This window comes from Equus przewalskii, chromosome 8 (genome assembly GCF_037783145.1).
Source record: "Equus przewalskii isolate Varuska chromosome 8, EquPr2, whole genome shotgun sequence".
Lineage (NCBI taxonomy): Eukaryota > Metazoa > Chordata > Mammalia > Perissodactyla > Equidae > Equus > Equus przewalskii.
Genome location: NC_091838.1, coordinates 44,476,441 through 44,502,322, shown reverse-complemented (window position 1 = coordinate 44,502,322; position 25,882 = coordinate 44,476,441). Strand labels below are relative to the sequence as shown.

Below are 25,882 nucleotides of genomic sequence, written 5' to 3'. Positions count from 1 at the left end.
CTTCTCTGTCTCCTTCCTTCCCTCAATCCACTTTTTTTTAACCTTGTTTAGGCCAAGTCTCACTACTAAATGAACAGCAATCCTAACTGTGGAGTATGGTAAATACTCACAGGCTATGGAAGGCTCACCCTTTATTAAGAATTACAGCTTTATTCAGGATATTCCTATCATTCATTTACAAGCAAGTCTGCAATCTTATACTTCTACTGAAAGCCTACAGCAATCCAGCCAGACCAGACCATTCATTTGATGTTTAAAGCTTGTCCTAGGTTCATTCCTGCCTTTATCATTGTCATTCTTACTACTGGAATGTCTTCTTTCTCAATCGTATTGCACCTAGCTCTTAAGATTCAGCTCAAGATCCATTTCCCAGAGACAACTCCAACCACAGAGACATTGCCCTTATCCAAAATTAAAGGACTTATTAATAGTATCACTGTCTTGCAGTTAATCATATGTAATTGTGTGTTTTAATAAAGCCCAGCTCCTTCACTGGTTTCCAAAGGAAACCCACTGAAAAATTTTCATTGTGATTTCTATGATTTTACTGATATTTGTAGAGTAATGAGAAAGGGTCACATTGCACAGAACACAGCATTTCACATGAAAAAAATCCCCATTTTGCTTGCCTTTCCATGAAAGCCACCTCTCATACCCCTGTCAATGACCCTCTTAACCCTCCTGGATTTTAAGTTCCTTCCTTCAGAAACCTGAGGACCAGTCAAGCCTTGGAGGCTAAGTCCTATCCAATCTTATCAAAGCATCATCTCAAGAAACACATTTTTCCTAGCAGAGGAATTCTCATACCAGTTACCAAGATTACTCTACTTTGTTTTTTAACTTACATTATTGTTCAAATGTAGTTCTTGAGTCCTCAATTAAATTATAAACACCTTGAGGAATACTAGTAATACCAATAACAGCAGTATAGTCAATACTCTGAAACCCCCAGAACAGCGTTATTCACAAAGTCTGTAAACATTTCTTGAATGTACAAAGGAGGTGACACAAAAAGAAACATCAGTATAGCAGATTGAATGGTGGTCCCCCAAAATTTTTGTATACATTCTGCCCCCAGAACGTATAAGTGAGACCTTATTTGGAAAAAGGGCCTTTGCAGGTATAATTAGGTTAGGGATTTTGAGATGACATCAACCTGGATTACCTGATGGGCCGTAAATTTAATGTGTTCTTATGAGACTGAAGAGAACACAGAACACAAAGGAGAAGGCCATAAAAAGATGGATATAGAGGGGCTGGCCCCATGGCTGAGTGGTGAAGTTCGTGCACTCCACTGCCATGGCCCGGGGTTCCCTGGTTCAGATCCTGGGCATGGACCTACAGGCCGCTCATCAAACCATGCTGTGGCAGCGTCCCACATAGAAGAACTAGAATGACCTACAACCAGGATACACAACTATGTACTGGAGCTTTGGGGAGAAAAAAAGAGAAAGATTGGCAACACATGTTAGCTCAGAGTCCATCTTCAAAAAAAAAAACGATAGATGTAGAGTGTAGAGACTGGGAGTTATGCAGCCACAAGCCAAGGAATGCCTGGTGCCACTAGAAGCTGGTAGAGGCAAGAGGATTCTCCTCTAGAGCCTCCGGAGGACGCGCAGCCCTGCAGATACCTTGATTTTGGACTTCTGCCCTCCAGAATCATGAAGGAATAAATTTCTGTTATTTTAAGTTACCAACTTTGTGGTACTTTGTTATGGCAGCTCTAGGAAACTAATACAACCAGCTTCTGTAGATTTGTTCTTCCATTAGGAAAATATTCCCCAAGAGGCGATTATATACAAAACAGACACTTTAGACATTTTAATATGTAAAGACGTCTTACACACGGATGTTGCCTTGGAGAAGTTCATATTCCTAAAACAATTCTGGTTACCTCCTGGATTTGGGGGTCTCAGTTGCTAGCAGGACATTTTATTTTGCGTTTCATAAAAGACCACAGATGTAGTCATATCTTTATATCATGAGCACAGGAAGTCACAATGTAGCTCTAGAAACACAGGTGGGGAGAGGACTCTAAGCCAGCCTTTCCTAATTCCTGCAATTATCAGGAAAGACCATGAGAGTCTGAACAAGTTAACAACTACAGCATCCAAAAGAGCTGGGCACACATCACTCCCCCTGCATTAGACATGTAAACCTTGTGTCACAGTTCAAATGGGGTTGCAGGAAGATGTCAAAAAAGAGCACCTGTGGCTACAGATCTGAGACAAAACCAGCAGAGGACAGTTCTCCAAAGTGTCACACACTGATAGGAAAAACTAACCACCCCTTGTTTGGGATAATGATAGTAGGTGTATGAGCTGCCAGCAGATTTCCTGGACCAAACTTGGCACAAAAGAAAGCAGGCAGCTGGGAATGAATAACAAATCACATGTACAAGCCATATTTTCAGAAAGCTGAAGGCAAAGGAGTGAAGATGAAAGTAAAAGCTAAAAAAACCGTACTCACACACAAAAGGACATAAGGACAGTTGTTAGCCTGGAGCACAGCATTGGTCCCCCTCCCCTACAAACTTTGAACAAATAGCTGATCCAAAAAGAACATGCCTCATTTAAAGATGACTATAAAAAAGAGAAAGTAAATTATACAAAAGCCACAAAAGGAGAAAAAAAAAGAAGAAGAACAGGGAAAAAAAAGGTGGCACACAAAATTATTGCCACAGCACAGATAAAAATTGTGGGCAAGTATAACACCATGAAACCAAAACTAAGCAAATGCCTCTATAAAACAAAAATTCAATGTAAATATACAAGTGTTCAAGTAAAATAAAGCAAGGCAATAGAAAAAGATGCCTGGGTATTGGCAGGGTTCATAAATAGAAGAGAAAAATAAAACCATCAGAGAAATGAAAATCATTATTAGAAAGAGCCCACGAGACTAAATACTGCTGAAAACAAAGTAAGGATCATAAAGGACACAAAAGAGAAAAGTGAGCAGAACGAAATTTAAATGACTGAGTTAAAAATGAGTATAGCAAAAATAAAATTTTTTTAAAAATGATCACAGCAAAAATGATACATATGAAGTCACAAAATGGAATCAAACATATGCATAACTAGTGTCCCCAAAGAACATAATCTAAACAATGGAAAAGGATTCAGTCTACTTTTTTTTCCCTGCCTAGAGAAAAATCCTCAACGAAATACATTAAGACCAAGTATTTTATATCCAGTAAGACAGTTGTTGGAGTATAATGACACCTGATAAACATTTTTTGAGCATGAAAGAACTGAAGAATTTGGTTCCCTCCCTCGCCTTCAGCATCCCAGGAAGAAACTGGTAGTACATTAACTTCAGCTGATCAAGAAAAGTATGAAAAAACTCTGGCAAAAATAACAAATAGTAGAACTGAATTCACTATACTAGACCAAAACAAATATAGAGATCATAATCAGAGGACAGAATGAATATTTTATAAGGCTGACATGTAGCAATGCATAATTAACAAAAGTTGCGAGAACAAGGGGGTAAGAAAGTTGGTGGTAATATACTTCTGCTGATTTCCTTATCTGATAGAGGCAAGGGTAGCAGACACCAGCGGGGGCCTACATAAATCCTTCCCTGCTTCTTCGTTGGTAGAGCTGGGAGGGGGTTCTCCTCAGCTCCACAGCATGATGCTTGATTAGTCTAAGCCAGTCTTGGTAAATCTATTTCCTTTAACAATAATTGGTTTTAGCATGAACATGTGATTCAACTCTAGCCAATGAAACATGAGGGGACCTTTGTTTCCTTGTTCTTATGAAGAAAAGTGAGAAGAAGGCAAAACAGCACTTTCTTCCGTCTCCTGCCACACCTACACAGCAAATTCATGCCTGTAAATGGAACTAAGAGACAACCATGAAGACAAAAAGCCTACATGCTGAGGATGGCAAAGTGGGAAGATGGAAAAACCTGGGTCCTGATGACATTGTTGAGATACTAACTATCCTACCTCTGGACTTCTTGTTAGTGAGATAGCAAATGTATTGATTAAGCAACCATTAGATGGGTTTTGAGTTACTTACTGATGAAAACGTTCTAACTGATATACTAGAGGTCAAAAGAGATCATTTAAAACTGATAAGTCCACTTCTCGGCAGCCCGGAGTTCGCCGCTTCGGATCCCAGGTGCGGACATGGCACCACTTGGCACGCCATGCTGTGGTAGTCGTCCCACGTATAAAGTAGAGGAAGATGGGCACGATGTTAGCTCAGGGCTAGTCTTCCTCAGCAAAAAGAGGAAGATTGGCAGTAGTTGGCTCAGGGCTAATCTTCCTTAAAAAAAAAAAAACTGATAAGTCAAGCATTAGAATTACAGGTATATTTAAATGCAAAGAGATACACACAAAGAAATATAATACCATCAATTTTTAGGTGGGGGTCTTAGGAAGAAGTGAAAACTGCCGAGTCCATTAGTGCTCATAGTAAGGAACAGAGAGAACTACACAAAGATACAGTCATAAAGGTGACCACTAGAACAAATGTACCAATCTTCCAAATGATCAGAAAATACACACATACCCAACAAAGCAGAAATATAGTTTATATTGTGAATTTAATAACAAAAAAGCAATAAGATATGATGACAGAACTAAAACCAAACATTTATTTCAATAAATGTACCTGGCCTAAACATACCTATTAAAAGATAAGGCTCCTAGACTAAATCTAAAAGCAAAATCCAATCATCTGCTGCATAAGAGAGGAGCACCTGAGCTTCAGAAAGGCTGAAAACAAAAGGAAGGGCAAAGTCTATAATAGGCAGTAGCAAACCTAAAGAAACAAGGGTCATGAAATTAATGTCACATGAGTCTGAATGCAGAGTAAAATGCATTAAAGAAAAAAGAAAGACATTTTATAATGTTACAGAATACAATTCAAAATGGAGAGTGTTATGAATATCTAAGTACCCAATAATATAGCATCACTATCCATAAAGAAAAACTTACAGAAAATACAAGTTTTAAACTAGAAAATAAAATCAAGTGACAGGAAACTGCAATTCTTTTCTTTCAGTACATGACAGAACAGGCAGACAAAATATATCTCAGAATATAGAAAAGGTAAATAAAATAAAGTATTGCTAAGTGACATACTCTGAAAATAGAGAATACACTTTCTTTCCAAGCTCCCCTGGTAAATTCACAAAACTGAATATTTGGAAACAAAGAAAACTTCAGCAAATTCCAAAAAAGGAGAAACAATTTGGACACCTATGACAATAATGCAGTAAAACTTAAAAATAATGAAACTATAAAATCAAAAAACTCTACCATCAGGATATTTTAAATTGTTAACTTTTGCATTAAAGATGAAATCAAAATTGAAAATGCAGGGTATTTGGAAGATAATGGTAAAGAACTATATAGATTTTAAAAACTATATAGAAAAACAAGATAACTATACTCTCTAAGGGATATAGATAAAAATATTAAGAAACAAGGAAGAATGAAAGAGATGATTTAAGCATTCAACTTAAGAAGCTAAAATAAAAGGGAAGAAGGGAAGACAGAAGGAAGAAATTAATAAAAAATAAAAATTGAAATTAATGAATTAGAAATACAGAACATGGAAGAATTAATAAGTAAATCCAAATTCTTGGGTAGAATACATAAGAAAACCTTTAATTTGCCTAATTTTTTTAATGAGGAGGAAAGAAACAATCATAAGAAAAATCGGAAACAGAAGAAATTAAAAGAATCCTAAAACACGACTTTGTTCATTCAACGTGAGTAAATTTAAGAACTAAGATGAAACAGATTATTTTCTAAGAAATCTCACCCTAGATGGGAATGAAAATTTAACAGATATTTAATGGATATTGATCCGTTAAAAAAGTGGGACAAACTGTCAGATATTTACTCCTACCAAAATAGATCAACCCACATTTAGTTTCACAAGGGGAATCCTGCCAAATCCTTAACAGATAACCCCAATGCCATTCAAAGTGTTTCAGAACATAAAAAAGAAGGAAAGCCTCAAAATTATGTTTATGAAGATTTAAAATCACAATAAAGATATCACAGAAAAAAGAAAACTACAGCCCAAATTCATTTATGAATATTGATGAAAAAATCCTAGATGAATATTTATAAACAAAATCTAGGGTTACATTAAACTTAAGTGGAGTTTACTCCCAAAATAAAAGGATAATTCTATAACAAAAAATTGATTAATATAATTTTCCATATTAATAAGAAAAAAGAAAATTAAATAGCCATCTCCATAGATTATCATAAAGCTTTTGCTAAAATTCAGTCTTTTTTGACAAAAATTCTTACTATATACTATACTAAGAATAGATGGATTCTCCCTAAATATGACAAAATATCTCTATTGCTTCTCAAAAGCTAGCATATCGTGCTTAATGAAAATACTATTAGTATTCTTGTTAAAGTCATGTCAAAGACAAGGATGTCCACTATAACCATTAGTTTTTTGGAGGTCCTGGATAACATTGGACAATAAAAAATAATTAAGTATAAATTTTAAAAGGTAAAATTATCATTACTTTCAGACAGTATAATTATTTACCTGGACAATACAAGAGAATCAACTCAAAAACTATAATCAATAAGAATATTCACTAAAGTGGATGAATTTAAACACAATATAGTGACATCACTACTCTATATATACAAGCAACACTGATAAGAGATATAAAGGAAGAGTAGATTGCACTTAAAATAGCACCCAAAATGGCTAGGAAAATGTATAACCAGAAATACATACAATCTACATGAAGAAAACTTTTAAGTGTTACTGAAGGACACACAAGAATTTAACAAATGAAAAGTGGAGCATGTTCACAGATAAGAAAACTCAGCATATTAAAGATGTCAGTTCTCCCTAAGTTTTTATCTATGAACTTAACATTATCTCACACACACACACTACTAGCACTGTTTGAAACCAGACAAATTGATTCCAAAGTTCACAGGAAAAATAAACAAAAAAAGAGTAACCAGGAACATTCTGAAAAAGAATACAAAATGATCAGGAATTAGCATTGCAAAATATTAAAACCTACATAAAGCTAAAATATTTAAAATGATAAGTTGGGGCCAGCCTGGTGGCATAGTGGCTAAGTTTGCATGCTCTGCTTCAGTGTCCAGAGGTTCACAGGTTCGGATCCCGGGCGCAGATCTACACACTGCTCATCAAGCCATGCTGTGGTAGCATCCCACATACAAAAAATAGAGGAAGATGGGCACATATGTTAGCTCATGGCCAATCTTCCTTGGCAAATAAATAAATAAATAAATAAACAAATAAAATGATGAGTTAAACTGGTTTGTAAATAGACAAAAAGATCAACGAAACAATAGAAAGTCCAGAAATAGATTCAAATACAGTTAGAAATTTTACATGTGATAAATGAATTTGATCCCATGGCAAAAAGTGAATTATTCATTAAGTAGCATAAAAACAAAAAACCTGAAAGCTAAACGGGAAAAAATTAAGTTAGATCCCCACATCACACCTTACACCAAAATAAACCCCAGACAGATCAAAGATTTAAATGTAAAAACAATTAAAGTATTAGAAGAAAACAAGAATATTTTTAAAACATAATAGTTGTGATAGATTTTCTAATTATGTCACAGAATTTAGAATCCATATAAGACTGATAAATTTGACTAATAAAAATAGAGATAAAAACTCTTCATAACAAAAGACAAAAACACAAAGTCAATAGTCAAATCACTAGGAAACTAAGAAAAACATTTACAATCATAAAACACTGGTGTAACTTCATAAATTCATTAAGAACTCTCACAAATCAATAAGAAACAAACAATAATATCTTTAAAAGAGACAAAAGATATGAACAGACAGTTCACAGAAAATACAAATGGCTCTTAACCTTAGGAAAACATGCTCAACATCATTCATGATAGAAATGAAAACTAAAACAGGATCCCATTTCCCTCCCTCAGTTTACTCAAGATCATAAGGTTTGGTACACACTGTGGCAACAAGGGAATAGGGAAATAGACACAATTACATATTGCTGCTGGGAGTGTACGATTTCTACAGAGAACAGTCTACATATTCGCACATACTTTGTAACACAAAAATTCCCCTTCCAGAAATTTTTCTATAGATTGACCAAATGATCTACATACAAGGGTATTCACTGTTATACTGCTTGAAATAGCAAAAATTTGGAAAAGCCTAAATGCCTGTGTATAATATACTAAGTAAATTATGGTACATCCATAAGGTAGAACATGAAGCTATTAAAAAGAATGAAATGCTCTTTATCAGCAAATATGGAACAGCCTCCAAGATGAGTGTCAGAAGAGCAAAACAAAGTGCAGAACAAAATGTATAGTAAGCTACCATTTAACTACAAAGAAAAAGAATTTGCTCTTTCCAGAAGGATACACAAGACACTAATAGCAGGGGGTGCCTCTGAGAACAGGGTGCCTCTGTGGAGAGTAACCCAGCGGCTTACAGCAAGAGTAAGAGGGAAACTTAATTTCACTACACATTCTTTTTGAGTGGTGTTCCTCTTGCATATATTGTCCCAAAAACTATAAAAATTTTAAAGCCTTTTTTATATGCTTCCTTTTATCTGACTAATGTGTCTTCTCAAATTCTCAACAAACATGCACTTAGCATCTATTCTTCCAGAGAGGGTGTCACCTTTGTGGGTATTCTTGGTTTGTTCCAGGGATAGGCAGGATAAATTCTGCCCTTAGGGGTATCAATGTTTCAATTTTCAGTGTGATTACGATCTCTAGGAGAAAAAAAATAGACAACACTGACTCTTTTTAAAAGCCCTTTAAATCATTTCTGTTCCTAAGCAAATCTGTTATCAAACATCAAAAGGTTTTTTTTCTAATTTTACATCCAAAGATAAACCGTTTTTCAGAGGCATTTCTTATTTTACTAAAAACAAAACAAAAATCAAGATTCCCAAAGTTTTGTGGGATGTAGCTGTATCAGGGTACGAAGGGAATGTCTCTTTCTTCAAACAAAGGAAAAGAAAGATTTTGTTCACATTTTGTTTGAATCTCTTTCTTCTTTAGAACTGCTATGCCAAGTTTCAACCTGAAAATATGTGCTTGTATTGGATGTGCTGACAGACCTTTATCTAGAGAAATGTGAATCTAATGCAACAATTCTTAGCCAGGTGTGTTACTTTATTCATTATTTTAAAGTATACACAAGCATTTTGTAAGGAAGTTTGTACCCTTAGTAACACTAATTCAAGGTGATATAAAAGTTTATTTAGGTCATCAAGTCTTACACATCAGAGACTACAACACTATAGTATCCAGCCACGTAGATCTGACTTTAATGAGATGTGAGTATATTTATTAAAGTCTCAATAAACTCACAAAACTGCTTTAAGCACAACATTGTTAATGAAAGGACAAAAAGTTCAGAAAATACATTCATTTCAGTCCTGTCTACTTCTGAGACTTCCTTCCTCTTCAGAACATCTTCTGTTTCCAACTGTTTTTTCCAGTGGGAGGAATTGAAGCTGTAATGCCAGCTTTGGGTATTTTGTGACACTGAAAATTTTAAGATACTATGCTAATAGTTGCTATATTGCATTATCTACTAAAATAGATCTCCTATGATCAGTTTATTTTAGAAATAAGACTTTTTATCACAAGACTATTTCCCACTCCTGTCCACCTCCACTTTCTTAAAACTAATAGAAAAGTCTTGTCAAGGTGTTGCGTGTGTTTCATTCTAACCATCCTCTTCTCCAGTTGCAGCCCTAACTTAGCATTTTATTGGAATTGCTTCAATATGGAATCACTTCCGAACTATCACGGCAACGTAGCACTCATACCAAAGCTATCTGGTCAAATCGCATTGCTCCTCTGCTCAGAGTTCTCAAATTGCTGTGCATCTCTCTCAGAGTCAGAGCCGACGTTCTTAGGATGATCCACCAGTCCCCAGCTACATTCAGACCTCACCTCCCCCACTCCCTCCTTCTGTTCCAGTCACCCGGGCCTCCTTGCTGAAGTGCAATGTTCCCACTTCAGAACCTCTGTACTGTTCCCTCTGCTTGGACACTCTTATCTAGAGAAACATAGTGCCTTCAAGGCTTTGCTCAAGATTCACTTCTCAGTGAATCTTTCCTTGACCACCCTATTCAAAATTGCAACAACTGCCCTTACTCTAGCAGTCCTTTTCTTCCCTTGCTTTATTTTTCTGCATATAACATCACTTCCAAACATACTATAAAATTAACTTATCTATTTAGCTTATTGACCATATTTCCAGTCTAGAATGGAAACTCCATTGGGGCATGGATTTTTCCTTTACTGCTGTATCCCCAGTACCTAGAACACTGTTAGCCACATGGTAGATGCCAGGGCTGCTGCATAGAACTGGGCAGACACAACCCCAGAGGGCACATTCACATGGTCTTAAGTGGTACAACAGTGCAGCCCTGTGAAGGCACTCAGTATTTAACTACCTGGTTTGTGATCTGAAATACAACAGCTTTCACAAACGATCTCAGAGGCCTGTGAAGCTTTATTTTTGCCTCCCTTTTGCTTTTATGGTTTTGTTTTTACATAGTAAGCTAGTATTGGATATTGCACAGAAAGACAATTATTTGATTCTATAAAAGCAGAACTCTTCATCTATTTCACCTGAATCTGTAAGAATTCCTCTAAACCATGAGATCTGATAGGACCTATTTTACTGCCAGATTCTCTGAAAACCACATTAGTGAACTATCGCTGTAGCTAAAACTGTGCAGTCACAAGTTTTAAATTTTTCCTCAAATTCAAATAAATGTGAAAATAGGTCTTCAGAGAGACTCTACAGGCAAAATAACTGATAATTAGGAAATAATCTAAAATGCTAACCTTTCATATATTCCATAAATACAAACCAAGGAAAAGTTGGCAAGAATTTTCTTTTTTTTCCCCAATTTTTGGAAATGAGTTGCAGATTTTTCACACGATTCTTCATTCATTCCAAGCACTAGAATTACTTGGAAGAATATTCTTTTAAATGTAAGCCATTACAACAAAAGTCAAATTGATAGGTTCCCTGTTGCAGCTGCCAAACCTTAGCTAAGCCATTTGTTTTTCTTTTGTTTTGCATAATTCACACGGATTTGACAATACAATGGTTAGTTCTGTAGTGAAGAGTACTATCCTGAGAGAGGATATTCTTCTTGACAAGTTAAGAGCTGAATAGGATTACAAACGCCACTTTACACTGTAGTACTTACAGTTTACAATGAAACATTAGAAATATTGAAAAAGGAGTTATATCCAATCCCTTAGATGTACTTGCACATGCTTTTCATACACACACGCACACACACACACTCACACTTTAGTCTGTATGTACTCTAAATCTTATGCTTATTATAATTGTATTACTAATAGTTCCAGCCACCATAATGCTAAGTACAACACAGAAATTGAGAATAAATAAATAAAAATTAAGAATAAATATTTGTATCACTGTTGACAAAAAGATTTAAGATTATCAACCACAGGGAAGAAAGCTACACTAAAGTATACTTTTTTTTTAATTACACTTTTTATTTTGAGATAATTGTAGTTCACATGCAGTAATAAGTAAGAATACAGGGAGATCCATGTACCTCTTACCCAGTTTTCCCCAATGTAACATCTTACAAAACTATAGTACAATATCAAAACCAGGATGCTGCCATTGATACAGTTAGGATACAGAACACTTCCCTCATCTTGCCCTTTTACAACTACACTCACTCCTCCTCCCACCCCACCCCCTATCCCTACCATCTGTTCCTTTAAATCCTAGCAACCACTAATATCTTCTCCATTTCTATGATTTGCTATTTAAAGAACATTATATAAACAAAATCATACAGTATATAACCTTAAGATTGGCTTTTTTCTCCAGGTCAGTGCCTGTAGCAATAGTCTGTTCCTTTTTATTGCTGAGTAGTATTCCGTTATACGGATATACCACAGTTTGTTTAACCATTCATCCATTGAAGGACATCTGGGTTGTTTCCAGTTTTTGGCTATTGCAAATAAAGCTGCTAGGAACATTAGTGTATAGGCTTTTGTATGAACATAACTCTTCATTTCTCTGGAATAAATGCCATGGAATACAATTGCTGGATTGCATGGTAGTTGCATATTTTGTTTTTTAAGAAATTGCCAAACTCTTCTCCACAGTGGCTGTGACAGTTTACATTCTCACCAACAATGCATGAGAGCTCCAGTTTCTCTGCATCCTTGCCAACAGTTAGTGTTGTCATTATTTTTTATCTTAGCCATTGTGATAGGTGTATAGTGATAACTCGTGGTTTTAATTTGCATTTCCCTAATGAACAATGATGCACATCTTTCCAGGCGCTTATCTGTCATCTATACATCTTATTCAGTAAAATGTCTCATCTTGTCTTTTGTCCAAGTTCTAATTGGATTGTTTGCTTTCTAACTGTTGAGTTTTGACAGTTTACATGTTCTAGATACTAGTACTTTGTCAGATACGTGATTGCAAATATTTTCTCTCAATCTGTATCTTGCCTTTTCAACCTCTTAATGGGGTCTTCCATAGAGCAAAAGTTTTCAAGTCTGATTTAGTCCAAGTTATCACTTTTTCTTTTTAAGGATCGTGTTCTTGGTGTCAAGTCTAAGAACTCTTTGCCTAGCCCTAGATCCTAAATATTTTTTCCTAAAAGTTTTATAGTTTTACATTTTACATTTAAGTCCATGATCCATTATGAGTTAATTTTCACATAAAGTGTGAAACTTAGGTCAAGGGTCGTATTTTGCTGATGGTGTCCAAATGCGCCAGCATCATTTGTTGAAAAGGCTAGCTTTCCTTCCTCGTATTGCTTTAACATCTTTGTGGAAAATCAGTTGAACACATTACATGGATCTATTTCTAAGTTCCCTGTTCTGCTCCATTGATCTGCTCCACCAATACCACACAGTCTTGATTACTGTACCGCTATAGTAAAGCTTGAAATCAAAAGACTGATTCTTCCCACTTTATTCTGATCTCAGGGGAAAAGCATTCAGTTTTTAACCATTAAGTAAAATGTTAGCTGTAAGTTAGCATCTTGTAGATGCTCATTATCAAACTGAGGAAGCTCTCCTATATTCCTATCTTTCTGAGAGTTTTAATCATGAATGGATGCTGAATTTTGTCAAATGTTTGTCCTGCATCAATTGATATAATCATGTGATTTTTCTTCTTTAGTCTGTTAATATGATGGATTACATTGATTGATTTTCAAATATTGAAGCAGCCTTGCATCCCTGGACTAGACCCCTCTTGGTTATGGTATAGGGTTCTTTTTCTACATTGCTGAATTCTATTTGCTAATATTTCATTAAGGGTTTTTGTTTCTATATTCATAGGTTTGCTATGTCTTCTTGGTGGATTAACTCTTTTATTAGTATATAATGTCTCTCTTTCTGTCTCTGGTAATTTTCTTTGCCCTGAAATCTATTTTATCTGATACTAATATAGCCACTCCTGTTTTTATTTGATTAATCTTTGCACGATCTGGTTGATTCTCATTATTTGTGGATTCCATATTTGCTAATTCACCTACCTTCTTGTTTCATCTCTCAAGCTGTAAATAAATGTCCTTTTGACAGTCTATTTAGTGCCACATTTTTCTCATTTTTGTGCTTTTTACTGGTGATTTCGCTGCTTAAAATGCTCTTAAGTATACTGCTGAAGTGCTGTCTAGTGTTCCTAAGTGCAAGAGAGCTGCGATGTGCCTCATGGAGAAAACGTGTGTTAGTTAAGCTTTGATCAGACATGAGTTCCAGTAATGTTGGCAGTGAGTTTAAAGTTTATGAATCAACAACATATACTCAATGTCTTTAAAGTAAACACACAAAAAACAAAAATACATACTGACAAGTTGATGAAAACATGAACAGAGGCTCACAAGAACCTAACCCTATATTTCCTCTTAGGAGTGGCAGTTAAGTATTTGCTAATTCAGTGTTCATAGTGACTTTACAGAATATAAGTACCAGAAGTAATGAGTATTGACTATGCTTTTCCATCCTTTTATCTTCAACCTGCCTTTATTGTTAGATTTGAAGTAAGTTTCTTCTAGGTAGCATAGAGTTGGGCCATGCTTTTTTATTCACTCTGCCAATCACAAATGTTTAATTGGCGTACTTACACCATTTACATGTAATGTAATTACTTATATGTTAGAGCTTAAACCTGTCATTTTATTTTTTTGTTTTCTATTTTTCCTCTCTGTATTTTTCGTTTCTCTGGAGTTTTTTTCCCCTTGCTTGCCTGTGGGTTACTTGAATAATTTTTAGAATTCCATTTTGATTTATCTATAGTGGTATTGAGTATTATCTCTTTGCATAGCATTTTCAGTGTTTGCTGTATTTTTTTTTTTTGGATTAAAAAATTTTATTTATTTATTTATTTTAATTTTTATTTTTTTCAGATGTACATCATATTTCAAGTTCTGGATACATTACATCATGTTCACCACCCAAACACTAATTATAGTGCATCCCCTCACATGTGACCCTAATCACCCCTTTTGCCCTCCCCCCTCCCCCCTTCTCCAATGGTAACCACCAGTCCAATCACCAACGCTATGTGGGGTTTTTTTGTCGTTTTTATATTCTACTTATGAGTGAGATCATATGGTATTTGACTTTCTCCTTCTGACTTATTTCACTCAGCACAATACCGTCAAGGTCCATCCATATTGTCACAAATGGCTGGATTTCGTCATTTCTTATGGCTGAGTAGTAGTCCATCTTGTATAAATACCACATCTTCTTTACCCATTCGTCCCTTGATGGGCACCTAGGTTGCTTCCAAGTCTTGGCTATTGTGTATAATGCCGCAATGAACATAGGGGTGCAAGTATCTCTATGCCTTTGTGTTTTTAAGTTCTTTGGATAAATACCCAGCAGTGGAATAGCTGGATCATATGGTAGATCTATCCTTAATTTTCTGAGGATACTCCAAACTGCTTTCCATAGTGGCTGCACCAGTTTGCAGTGCCACCAGCAGTGAACAAGGGTTCCCTTCTCTCCACACCCTCTCCAACATTTGTTGTTTCCTGTCTTGTTAATTATAGCCATTCTGACCAGAGTGAGGTGATACCTCATTGCAGTTTTCATTTGCATTTCCCTGATAGCTAATGATGTTGAGCATCTTTTCATATGCCTGTTGACCATCTGTATTTCTTCTTTGGAGAAATCTGTTCAGATCTTTTGCCCACTTTCTAATTGTATTGTTGGGTTTTTTGCTGTTGAGCTGTATGAGTTCTTTGTATATTTTGGATATTAACCCCATATCTGATATGTGGTTTGCAAATATCTTCTCCCAGTTGTTAGGTTGTCTTTTCGTTTTGTTGATGGTTTCCTTTGCTGTGCAGAAACTTTTTAGTTTGATGTAGTCCCATTTGTTCATTTTTTCTTTTGTTTCCCTTGCCCGGTCAGACATGGGACTTGAAAATATGCTGCTCAGACCAATGTCATAGACTGTACTGCCTATGTTTTCTTCTAGAAGTCTCATGGTTTCGGGTCTTACATTCAAGTCTTTAATCCATTTTGAGTTTATTTTTGTGCATGGTGTAAGGGAATGGTCTACTTTCATTCGTTTGCATGTGGCTGTCCAGTTTTCCCAACACCATTTATTGAGGAGACTCTCCTTTCTCCATCGTATGCTCTTGGCTCCCTTGTCGAATATTAGCTGTCCATAAACGTGTGGGTTTACTTCTGGGCTCTCAATTTTGTTCCATTGATCTGTGTGTCTGTTTTTGTGCCAGTACCATGCTGTTTTGGTTGCTATGGCTTTGTACTATAATTTGAAATCAGGGAGTGTGATACCTCCAGCTTTGTTCTTTTTTCTCTGGAATCCTTTGGCTATTCGGGGTCTTTTGTTGTTCCATATAAATTTTAGGATTCTTTGTTCTATTTCTGTAAAAAATGTTGTTGGAACTTTGATAGGGATTGCGTTGAACTATAGATTGCTTTAGGAAGTATGGACATTTTAACAATGTTAATTCTTCCAATCCAAGTGCACAGAATATATTTCCACTTCTTTGTGTCGTCTTCGATTTCTTTCAACAATGTTTTATAGTTTTCGGTGTACAGATTTTTCACCTCTTTCGTTAAGTTTATTCCTAGGTATTTTATTCTTTGTGTTGCAATTGTAAATGGGATTGTATTCTTAATTTCTCTTTCTGCTACTTCATTGTTAGTGTATAGAAAATGCAACAGATTTTTGTACATTGATTTTGTATCCCGCAACTTGACTGTATTCCTTTATTATTTCTAAAAGTTTTTTAGTGGATTCCTTAGGGTTTTCTAGATATAAAATCATGTCATCTGCAAAGACTGACAGTTTCACTTCTTCTTTTCCAAAGTAGATCCCTTTTATTTCTTTTTCTTGCCTGATTGCTCTGGCTAGGACTTCCAATACTATGTTAAATAAGAGTGGTGACAGTGGGCATCCTTGTCTGGTTCCTCTTCTTAGGGGGATAGCTTTCAGTTTTTCTCCATTGAGGATGATATTTGCTGTGGGTTTGTCATATATGCCCTTTATTACGTTGAGGTATTTTCCTTCTATACCCAATTTATTTAAAGTTTTTATCATAAATGGATGCTGTATCTTGTCAAATGCTTTCTGTGCATCTATTGAGAAGATCATGTGATTTTTATTCTTCATTTTGTTAATGTGGTGTATCACATTGATAGATTTGCAGATGTTGAACCATCCCTGCATCCCGAAAATGAAACCCACTTGATCATGATGTATGATCTTTTTAATGTATTGTTGTATTCGGTTTGCTAGTATTTTGTTGAGGATTTTTGCATCGATGTTCATCAGTGATATTGGCCTGTAATTTTCTTTTTTTGTGTTGTCCTTGTCTGGTTTTGGTACCAGGATTACGTTGGCTTTGTAGAAGGAGTTAGGAAGCCTCCCCTCCTCTTCAATTTTTGGGAAGTGTTTGAGAAGGACAGATATTAAGTCTTCTTTGAATGTTTGGTAGAATTCACCAGGGAAGCCATCTGGTCCTGGACTTTTATTTTTTGGGAGGTTTTTAATTGCTGTTTCTATCTCCTTACTCGTGATCGGTCTATTCAAATTTTCTACATCTTCTTGGTCCAGTTTTGGAAGGTTGTATGTTTCTAAGAATTTATCCATTTCTTCTAGATTATCCAATTTGTTGGCGTATAGCTTTTCATAGTATTCTCTTATCTTTTGTATTTCTGAGGTGTCCGTTGTAATCTCTCCTCTTTCGTTTCTGATTTTATTTATTTGAGCCTTCTCTCTTTTTTTCTTGGTGAGTCTAGCTAAAGGTTTGTCAACTTTGGTTATCTTTTTGAAGAACCAGCTCTTGGTTTCATTAATTTTTTCTATTTTTTTTTAGTCTCTATTTCGTTTATTTCTGCTCTGATTTTTATTATTTCCTTCCTTCTGCTGATTTTGGCCTTTGTTTGTTGTTCTTTTTCCAGTACCTTTAGGTGCACTTTTAGAGTGTCTATTTGGTATTTTTCTTCTTTGTTGAGGTAGGCCTGAATTGCTGTAAACTTTCCTCGTAGAACCGCTTTTGCTGTATCCCACAGATTTTGGCATGTCGTGTTTTCATTTTCATTTGTCTCCAGGGATTTTTTTATTTCTTCTTTGATTTCTTCCTTGACCCAATCATTGTTCAGTAGCATTTTGTTCAATCTCCACATTTTTGTGGCTTTTCTGGTTTTCTTTCTGCAGTTGATTTCCAGTTTCATACCTTTGTGGTCAGAAAAGATGCATGGTATTATTTCGATCTTCTTAAATTTATTGAGACTTGTTTTGTGATCAATCCTAGAGAATGTGATCAATCCTGGGGAATGTTCCATGGGCATTTGAAAAGAATGTGTATTCTGTGGTTTTTGGATGGAATGTTCTGTATATATCTACTAAGTCCATCTGGTCTAATGTGTCCTTTAAGGCGAGTGTTTCCTTATTGATCTTCTGTTTGGATGATCTATCCATTGGTGTAAGTGGAGTGTTAAAGTCCCCTACTATTATTGTGTCACTGTCTATTTCTCCTCTTATGTCTGTTAATAACTGCTTTATATATTTAGGTGCTCCTATGTTGGGTGCGTAGATATTTACAAGTGTTATATTTTCTTGTTGGATTGTTCCCTTTATCATTATGTAGTGCCCGTCTTTGTCCTTATTACAGTTTTTAATTTAAAATCTATTTTGTCTGATATAAGTATTGCTACCCCCGCTTTCTTTTCTTTGCCATTTGCATGGAATATCTTTTTCCATTCTTTCACTTTCAGTGTGTGAGTGTCTGTAGGTCTGAAGTGTGTCTCTTGTATGTAGCATATACATGGATCTTGTTTTTTTATCCAGTTGGCCACCCTAGGGCATTTGATTGGAGCATTTAATCCATTGACATTTAAAGTAGCTATTGATAAATATGTATTTATTGCCATTTTGTCACTTTTTCTTTTTTTTGGGTGTTTTAGTAGTTCTTCTCAGTTCCTTTCTTTTTCTCTTGCTCTCTTCACTTGTGGTTTGATGGCTATCTTTAGTAATATGTTTGATTTCTTTTGTCTTACTTTTTTTCCTGCTTGTTATAGGTTTCTCGTTTGTGGTTACCATGAGGATCCTATTTCATATACTATGCATATAACAGTCTATATTGAGTAGATAGACTCTTTAGCTTGACCTCTTTCTAAAAGCTCTACTTTTTCACTCCCCTCCTCCCACATTATATGTTTTTCACATCATATATAGTCTTTTGTTTAGTGTGTGTGTATCCATTACCCTCTTGTCATTGAAATAGGTAATTTTAGTACATTTGTCTTTTAACCTTCATATGACCTTCACAGGTAGTTGATCTGCTGCCTTTACTATACTTTTACCTTAATACTTTGTAAGTATTATATTACTTATATAACATCAGAGTTTGCAGATGTCATCACTTTATCAGTTTGAGTGAAGTATAGAAAACTTCCTCCTATCATGTTCCTTTATCCTTCCATGTTTATTGTCTAATTTTCCTAAATATTTTCTCTAAGTATATTTAGAATCACACTTAGAGAGTGTTATAATTTTCATCTCAACCATCAAACACAATTAAGAAAACTCAAGAGGAAAGGGAAAGCCAATTGTATTTACCAATGAATTTTCTTACCAATGTATTTCCTTCCAAATGTTCCAAGATTCTTTCTTTTATCATTCTCTTTCTGTTCAAAGAACTTCTTTTAGCCATTCTTTTAGGGCAAGTCTGCTTAACGTTGTTCTATTTTATCTCAGAATGTTTTGATTTCCCCTTTATTCTTGAAGGCTATCTTTGCTGGATATAAGACTCTGAGTCGACAGTTATTTTCTTTCAGCACCTAAAAAATACTGTGCCTTCATCTTCTGGTCTCCATGGTTTCTGATGAGAAAGCCACTCTCATTCTAATTTTTTTCTCCCCATAGGTAAGGTGTCATTTTCCTCTGGCTTCTTTCAAGACTTTTTTCTTTGTCTTTAGTTTTGAGAACCTTAGTTATATGTGTTGGCAGAGATCTCTTTGGGTTTATCCTGTTAAGAGTTTGCTTAACTTCTTGAATCTCTAGGTTGACTTCTCTTATCAGATTTGAGAATTTTCTAGCCATTATTTCTTTGAGGGTTTTTTCAACCCTGATCTCTTTCTCCTCTCCTGAAACGCTGATGACATGAATGTAAGATCTTTCCTTATACTACCACACTTCCTGAGATTCTGTTCTTTTTTTTCCTATTTTTTCTTTTTTGGTCAGATTGGACAATTTTTATTGCTCTATCATCCAGTTCACTGATTCATTCTTCTGTCCTCTCCATTCTGTTATTGAGTCCATTCACTGAGATTGTTATTTTGCTTATAGTACTTTTCAGTTATAAAATTTCCATTGAATTCTTCTTATATCTTCTATTTCTTTGCTGAGACTTTCTACTTCTTTTCTGAGGTTTCCATCTTTTCATTTGTTTCAAGCATGTTTGTAATTGCTTGTTAAAGCATTTTTATCTGGCTGCTTTAAAGTCTTTGTCAGATAATTCTAAAATCTCTGTCATCTTGATGTTGACATCTATTGACTGCCTTCCTTCATTTAGTTAAGATTTCTCCAGTTCTTTTGTTATGACAAGTAATTTTCAATTGAAACACAGACATTATTATATTATGTTATGAGACTCAGGGCCCTATTAAACCTTCTATTTTAGCTGGTTTTCTCTGACACCACTGCAGTAGGAGAAGGGGGCGGAAGCACTGTCTCATCACTGCCAGTAGAGGTAGCAGTCCAGGTTCCCGACTTGGCCCCCACTGACACTCAAGGAGGCATCTCCTTATAATTTCTTAATGAGGGTATGAGTTCCAGATCGCCTACATGGTCTCCACTGACACTGTAGTGTGATTTTCTCATTACTGCTGGCAATGGGGAAAATCCTGACTCTCTACCATATCTCCTCTGATACAGAGAAGGGGAGGGATGCATTATTGCCAATTGGGCTGCAAATCCAAGCTCCCCACATGGTCTCTGCTGACTCCACAGGTGGGGTTGGAGGTGAGGAGGCTCATTAATAGCTGGTAAGTATGAAAGTCCTGGCTCCCAACTTGGTCTTCTCTGACATCACCCTGGCAGGGGTGTTGGGATACCTTGTTACAGTCTTGTGAGGGTTTAAGTCTAAGCTACGCACTCAGTCTTTATTGGCATGGGTCACAGTGGGGCCACAGTTCTTTCTGTAATGTTTGACTGGATTAGAGTGGTTACTTTCTAAAAGTTTTCCACCCTGCTAGGCTATTCATTTCCTGGTCCTTTGGTTAGAGAAAGCAGGCTTTTACTGAGGCTTTTTTTGTGTGTGTGCTCACTGGCATTTCCAAGTTACCAGCTTCTTCAGCTCCAAGTCTGAGATATGTGAGGCAAAAATAAAACCCAGGGAACTCAGGTTCCAAGGTCTCTAGCCGTTCTGCCTTCTTCTTTTCACCTTTCAGAGTCTTCTTATGTTAGATATATACATATATACACTATGTATGTATATGGTATATATACTATGTCAAGGGTTTTTAGTTGTACTTAGTGGGATAAATAGGAAAAAGTGCATCTACTCCATCTTCCCAGAAGCAGAAACACTTTGGCATGCTAATTTTAACAACACACTGTATAAAGTACAAAATTTTCACAAAGTAAACAGAAGTGTCAATGCTACCTTCCTACATGCTTCATTTTTTTCCTGAATGTTATCTCCTCTATGAATTCTTTCCTGAACTATGCAAGTCAGAATGAATTACTCCTTTCTTTGTGTGTCCACAGCATATCATTTACTTTTCTCTAATGCCTTATAATCATCCAATGGTGTTATCATTGGTCACAGAAATAAAGCAAATTGAGGATAAGGACCATGTCAGGTTCATGTTTGGATTCTCAATGTCTCAATGCAGTGTATGAGGGTTCCCTTCTCTCCATATCATCTCCAGTACTTGTTGTTTCCTGTCTTGTCAGTTATACCCGTTCTGACCGAAGTGAAGTGACATCTCATTGTAGTTTTGATTTGCATTTCCCTGATAGCTAATGATGTTGAACATTTTTTCATATGCCTGTTGGCCATGCATATATCTCCTTTGGCGAAATCTCTGTTCAGATCTTTTGCCCATTTTTTAATTGGGTTGTTGTTTTTTTTGTTGTTGAGCTCCATATTTTCAAGGACCATGTCTCACCGGGCAAGGGAAACAAAATAAAAATGAACAAATGGGACTATATCTAACTAAAAAGCTCCTGCACAGCAAAGGAAACCACCAACAAAACTCATACACCCCTATGTTCACCGTAGCATTATTCACAATAGCCAAGACTTGGAAGCAACCTAGGTGCCCATCAAGGGACAAATGGATAAAGAAGATGTGGTATATATACATAATGGAATACTACTCAGCCATAAGAAATGATGAAATCCAGCCATTTGTGACAACATAGATGGACCTTGAAGGTATTATGCTAAGTGAAATAAGTCAGAGGGAGAAAGTCAAATACTATATGATCTTACTCATAAGTAGAAGATAAAAACAACAATAAACACACACATAGGAATAGAGATTGGATTGGTGGTCACCATAGGGGAAGGGAGAATGGGGGAGGGCAAAAAGGGTGATTAGGCTCACGTGTGTGGTGATGGACTATAATTAGTTTTTGGTTGGTGAACATGATGTAATCTACACAGAATTCAAAATATATTATGATGTACATCTGAAAGCTATATAATGTTATAATCCAATGTTACTGCCATTAAAAAAAAAAAGATTTAGTTGACAGCGAGGAGAGCAAAGAGAAGGGCATTTCATATTTGGAACAGTATAGAACGATACAAAGAGAGAAACAAACTTGGCCTAAGTGTGGGGACAGAGAGGAATTCATTTAGAAAGAGGAAATAAGGTTGAAAATTAGAGTTTGAAAAAAACTTAGGATTCATACAGCACAGAATGAGAAAGAAATCACCATCATCTGAACTACATTACAGTTTACAAAGATTTTTCAAACATGAGTTTTCTCATTTAAACCACCAAATATCTTTGATGAAACCCAGAGGAGGAACGTGAAGTGACTCAAATCTAGATCTTCACACATTTGCCCTTGTGCTATGTACCCGCCATTTTCTCTCTGTAATATTCAGATAATGGGTTTTTTTAGGAAGAGGGGGGTAATTCTTCCCCACAGAGAAAAATCTGACAATATTAAGAAAGATAGACTAAAAAGAAGAGACTAGAAAGGTGATGAAGATCCTAACTAGAAAGGTAGCAGCAAATATGGGTAAGCAAGGAGTAAATCTAGGAGATATTTCAGAAGAAGATAGATGACTTCATAAAGGGGGAAGGAACAGAGTCAAAGATGAAGGTAAGGTGTCCATTGGAGGCCATGAGGAAAACACTAGTACCTAGTCAAGAGAATCAGAAAACATAAATGAGTTTACTTTTGGACACTCAGTTTCAGAAACTCTATAGGCTTGTAGAATTGCAGGACAAAAGAAAGGCGTCAAGCCAGGGAGTAGTGCATGTTGTGCAATGAGGGCTGTTAAAATAAAAAGGCCCAGAGCCACATTTGAACTGCCACCTGGTCAGTTCAACCATGATGGCCACAGGTACCCTGTAATAGACTATGGTAGCTATAGTTTTTGGCTTCCCAGCATAAGTTCCCAATTTCTGTTTTCTTTATCTTTAAGATCATCCTCCCTGATCCCCACACTCTGGTCTACACTGGGAGTCAATCATAGTACTGTTCCTTACCCCATACTCCACACCCACACTACAGAGACAAGATGACCAAAGCAAGGCCAATCAGAATCTCCCCTGACGTTGATATATGGTATATTAACTATTTTCTTATTTTCTGTTTTCTTGATGCTCTGGCATGTGGGGCATCACTGACCAAGAGGAACTGCCCTTCCTAGGGTTCACTAATTCCAAGACTCCCCTATGAACATTCCTTTCACATGCAAACCAACCAATCTAGAGCCCGTATCTTCCAACCATGTCTATTATCTAACTCTCACATGCCAAGCCAATATTCCCTGCCCTAATCAATCCAGGGCCAAGTACCAGACAACTTGGGATAGACCACACACCTCAGAGCCTGCTGAAATTATTCACACCAGTCAACCCTAAACCTGCTTACTTGTCTCACCCATTCCTTCTTGACAAAACCACAATAAAGTCTTTGGCCCACGCTTTCCCCTCACTGTTTCTGCCTCCTAACTGACCCTGGTGCTTCCCATGTAGCCCTGCATGGCATGGCACACTCCTCCTATTTGGAACCATGAGTAACAAACTATCTTTTCAACGGCAATCATTTCCTGATCTGTTGGCCTCACTATACCTGAATAATAATGAAACATATTTTAAAACATATGGATGTTGCAAATAAAAGTTATTTCCATTGGGATTGTTAGGATGCGAATCTGGAGCTTTAGGCACCTATTTTGCCTACTGTATACTGAGAACCGGCCTGCAGAATGAAACCAAGCAGGACAAGCTGAGTCAAGAGATAGAGACAAGACGGATAGAGATGGGCACATATCATATCACTTGAGCCCTGGATCCAGCCATGCCTAAAGCCAACCGTATCTCTGAACTTTCCAGTTATGAAAATTAACAGATTCCTTCTTTTGGTTTAATATCATTTTAGTTGAATTGCTTTCACTTACAACCAATTGTTCTGATTTAATATCTCCAAATTCATCATCTTCCCCAATATCTTCTCTAACTCGAACAGAGATTCCACTTATGAAACCATAATTGTCCCTATCATCCAGGCTCAAAAGTACAAAATCACCTATTCATTCTCCCACATAGTCAATTAGCTACTAAATATCATCATTCTATCCTCCTACATCTCTTCCTTCTGTCCCTAGCAATAAAATTTTTACCACTTTAATTCAGGTCTTCTTTATTTCTCTCACTTAGCAATAGTATCATACATAACTCATCTCAACCATCACCTTCTCTCTGAAACCTTTTCTTATCAGCCCTGGCCAAGTCAATCCCTTCCTTATAAAAGGGAAATCAGAGAGCTCTTGCACTCTCTTTTTCTCCATGTGAGGATACGAGAAGATGGCAGTCTGCAACCCAGAAGAGGGTTCTCATCAGAATCCAACCATGCTGGCACCCTGATCTCAGACTTCTAGCCTTCAGAACTATAAGAAATAAATTTCTGTTCTTCATAAGCCACTCAGGCTATGGCATCTTGTTATAGCAGCCTGAACTGACTAAGCCACTTCCTCACCTCCAGTCTGTCTGTGCTTCTATCCTCAACTCACCATTTCAGGTTAATCTTGGCTCAGGACCTTATTTGGTGGTTGATGATATAATATTGCCTTCATTAGTACCCTAGATGCCTTGCTTTTCCTCCTCACCTACTTGCCTATTCCTCAAAACTAATTTTGAATTTTCTCCATGCTTGCGTCAGGGTGCATAATACCACCATCAATATTTACATAACCATGCCAAATGTCTCCACTATCAACTAAGGCTCTCAGCTGGGTCTTCTGCATTGCTCGGCAACCCTTATATTTATCTTCAGCTGACTCTATCAAATTCCCCATAGCAGCTGCTATAAAGTTTTTCCACTCTCCTTAAGCCCCAAATTCCACCCCTACTCCCCTCATGCTCAGTAAAAGTTCCCCTCATCTATACAACTGAGGAGATAATAATATGACCATGAGATGCCTTGGCTTTCACCATCCTCACCTCAAAACTTTTCTATCCTTTATCTATACAGTCCTTCTCAGCTCATGTCTCAGTGAAAGAATTACCCAACCTCCTTTCCAAAGCAAAATTCTCTCTATATATTGTAGCAATTATCTAATTTTTCTCCCTCTCTTCCTGGGCTCCTTCCCCTCACCACACAGAAATGCTTAAATCTCCTCTGTCCAAAAAGTGATTAATATTTCATAATTAGCTAACATTTGGTGAGCATTTACAATGTGGCAAATGCTATTGTAAGCAGTTTACATGATTGTAAGTAGTTTTGATCATTTTATTTAATCCTGATAATAACCTTTGATCTTCTTCATACTATATTCCCTATTTTATGGATTAGGCAACTAGGGCCAGTAGAATTGGGAAATTTGCTCAAGATCACACAGCTTTCTACTTCCTTATACATTTGAACTTTTCCAAAGAATACCTAAATTTCTTTGATTCTTCTCCTATATTTTCTTCGTGACTTCCTCTATGTTTCTACATCATCTTGCAAAACCTTCACTGCTATACCAATCACAGGGACTTATAATTGAGCATTTCCGTGTCTATCAACAAGGATAGGGACACACAATCACTACATACACATAAACACACAACATCACTATTAACACTCATTCAATATATATTTGTTGAAATGTTAAAACTAATTCAGTCCTTAAGAGAATTATTTTTAAAAAA

At 36.3% G+C, this 25,882-nt stretch overlaps 1 protein-coding gene across 3 annotated transcripts in view; it reads right to left on the bottom strand.

Annotated features, from left to right (window-relative positions):
• Window positions 1-25,882, bottom strand: part of CPQ (carboxypeptidase Q) — a 462,588-nt gene that overhangs the window by 425,222 nt on the left and 11,484 nt on the right. The window contains exon 2 of one of the 3 annotated variants that reach the window (XM_070631793.1): window positions 4,026-4,274. The exons of the other annotated variants lie outside the window; for them this stretch is intronic. The gene's annotated coding sequence lies outside the window, so the exon portion shown is untranslated. The remainder of the gene's footprint in view (window positions 1-4,025; window positions 4,275-25,882) is intronic. 3 annotated transcript variants of the gene reach the window in all.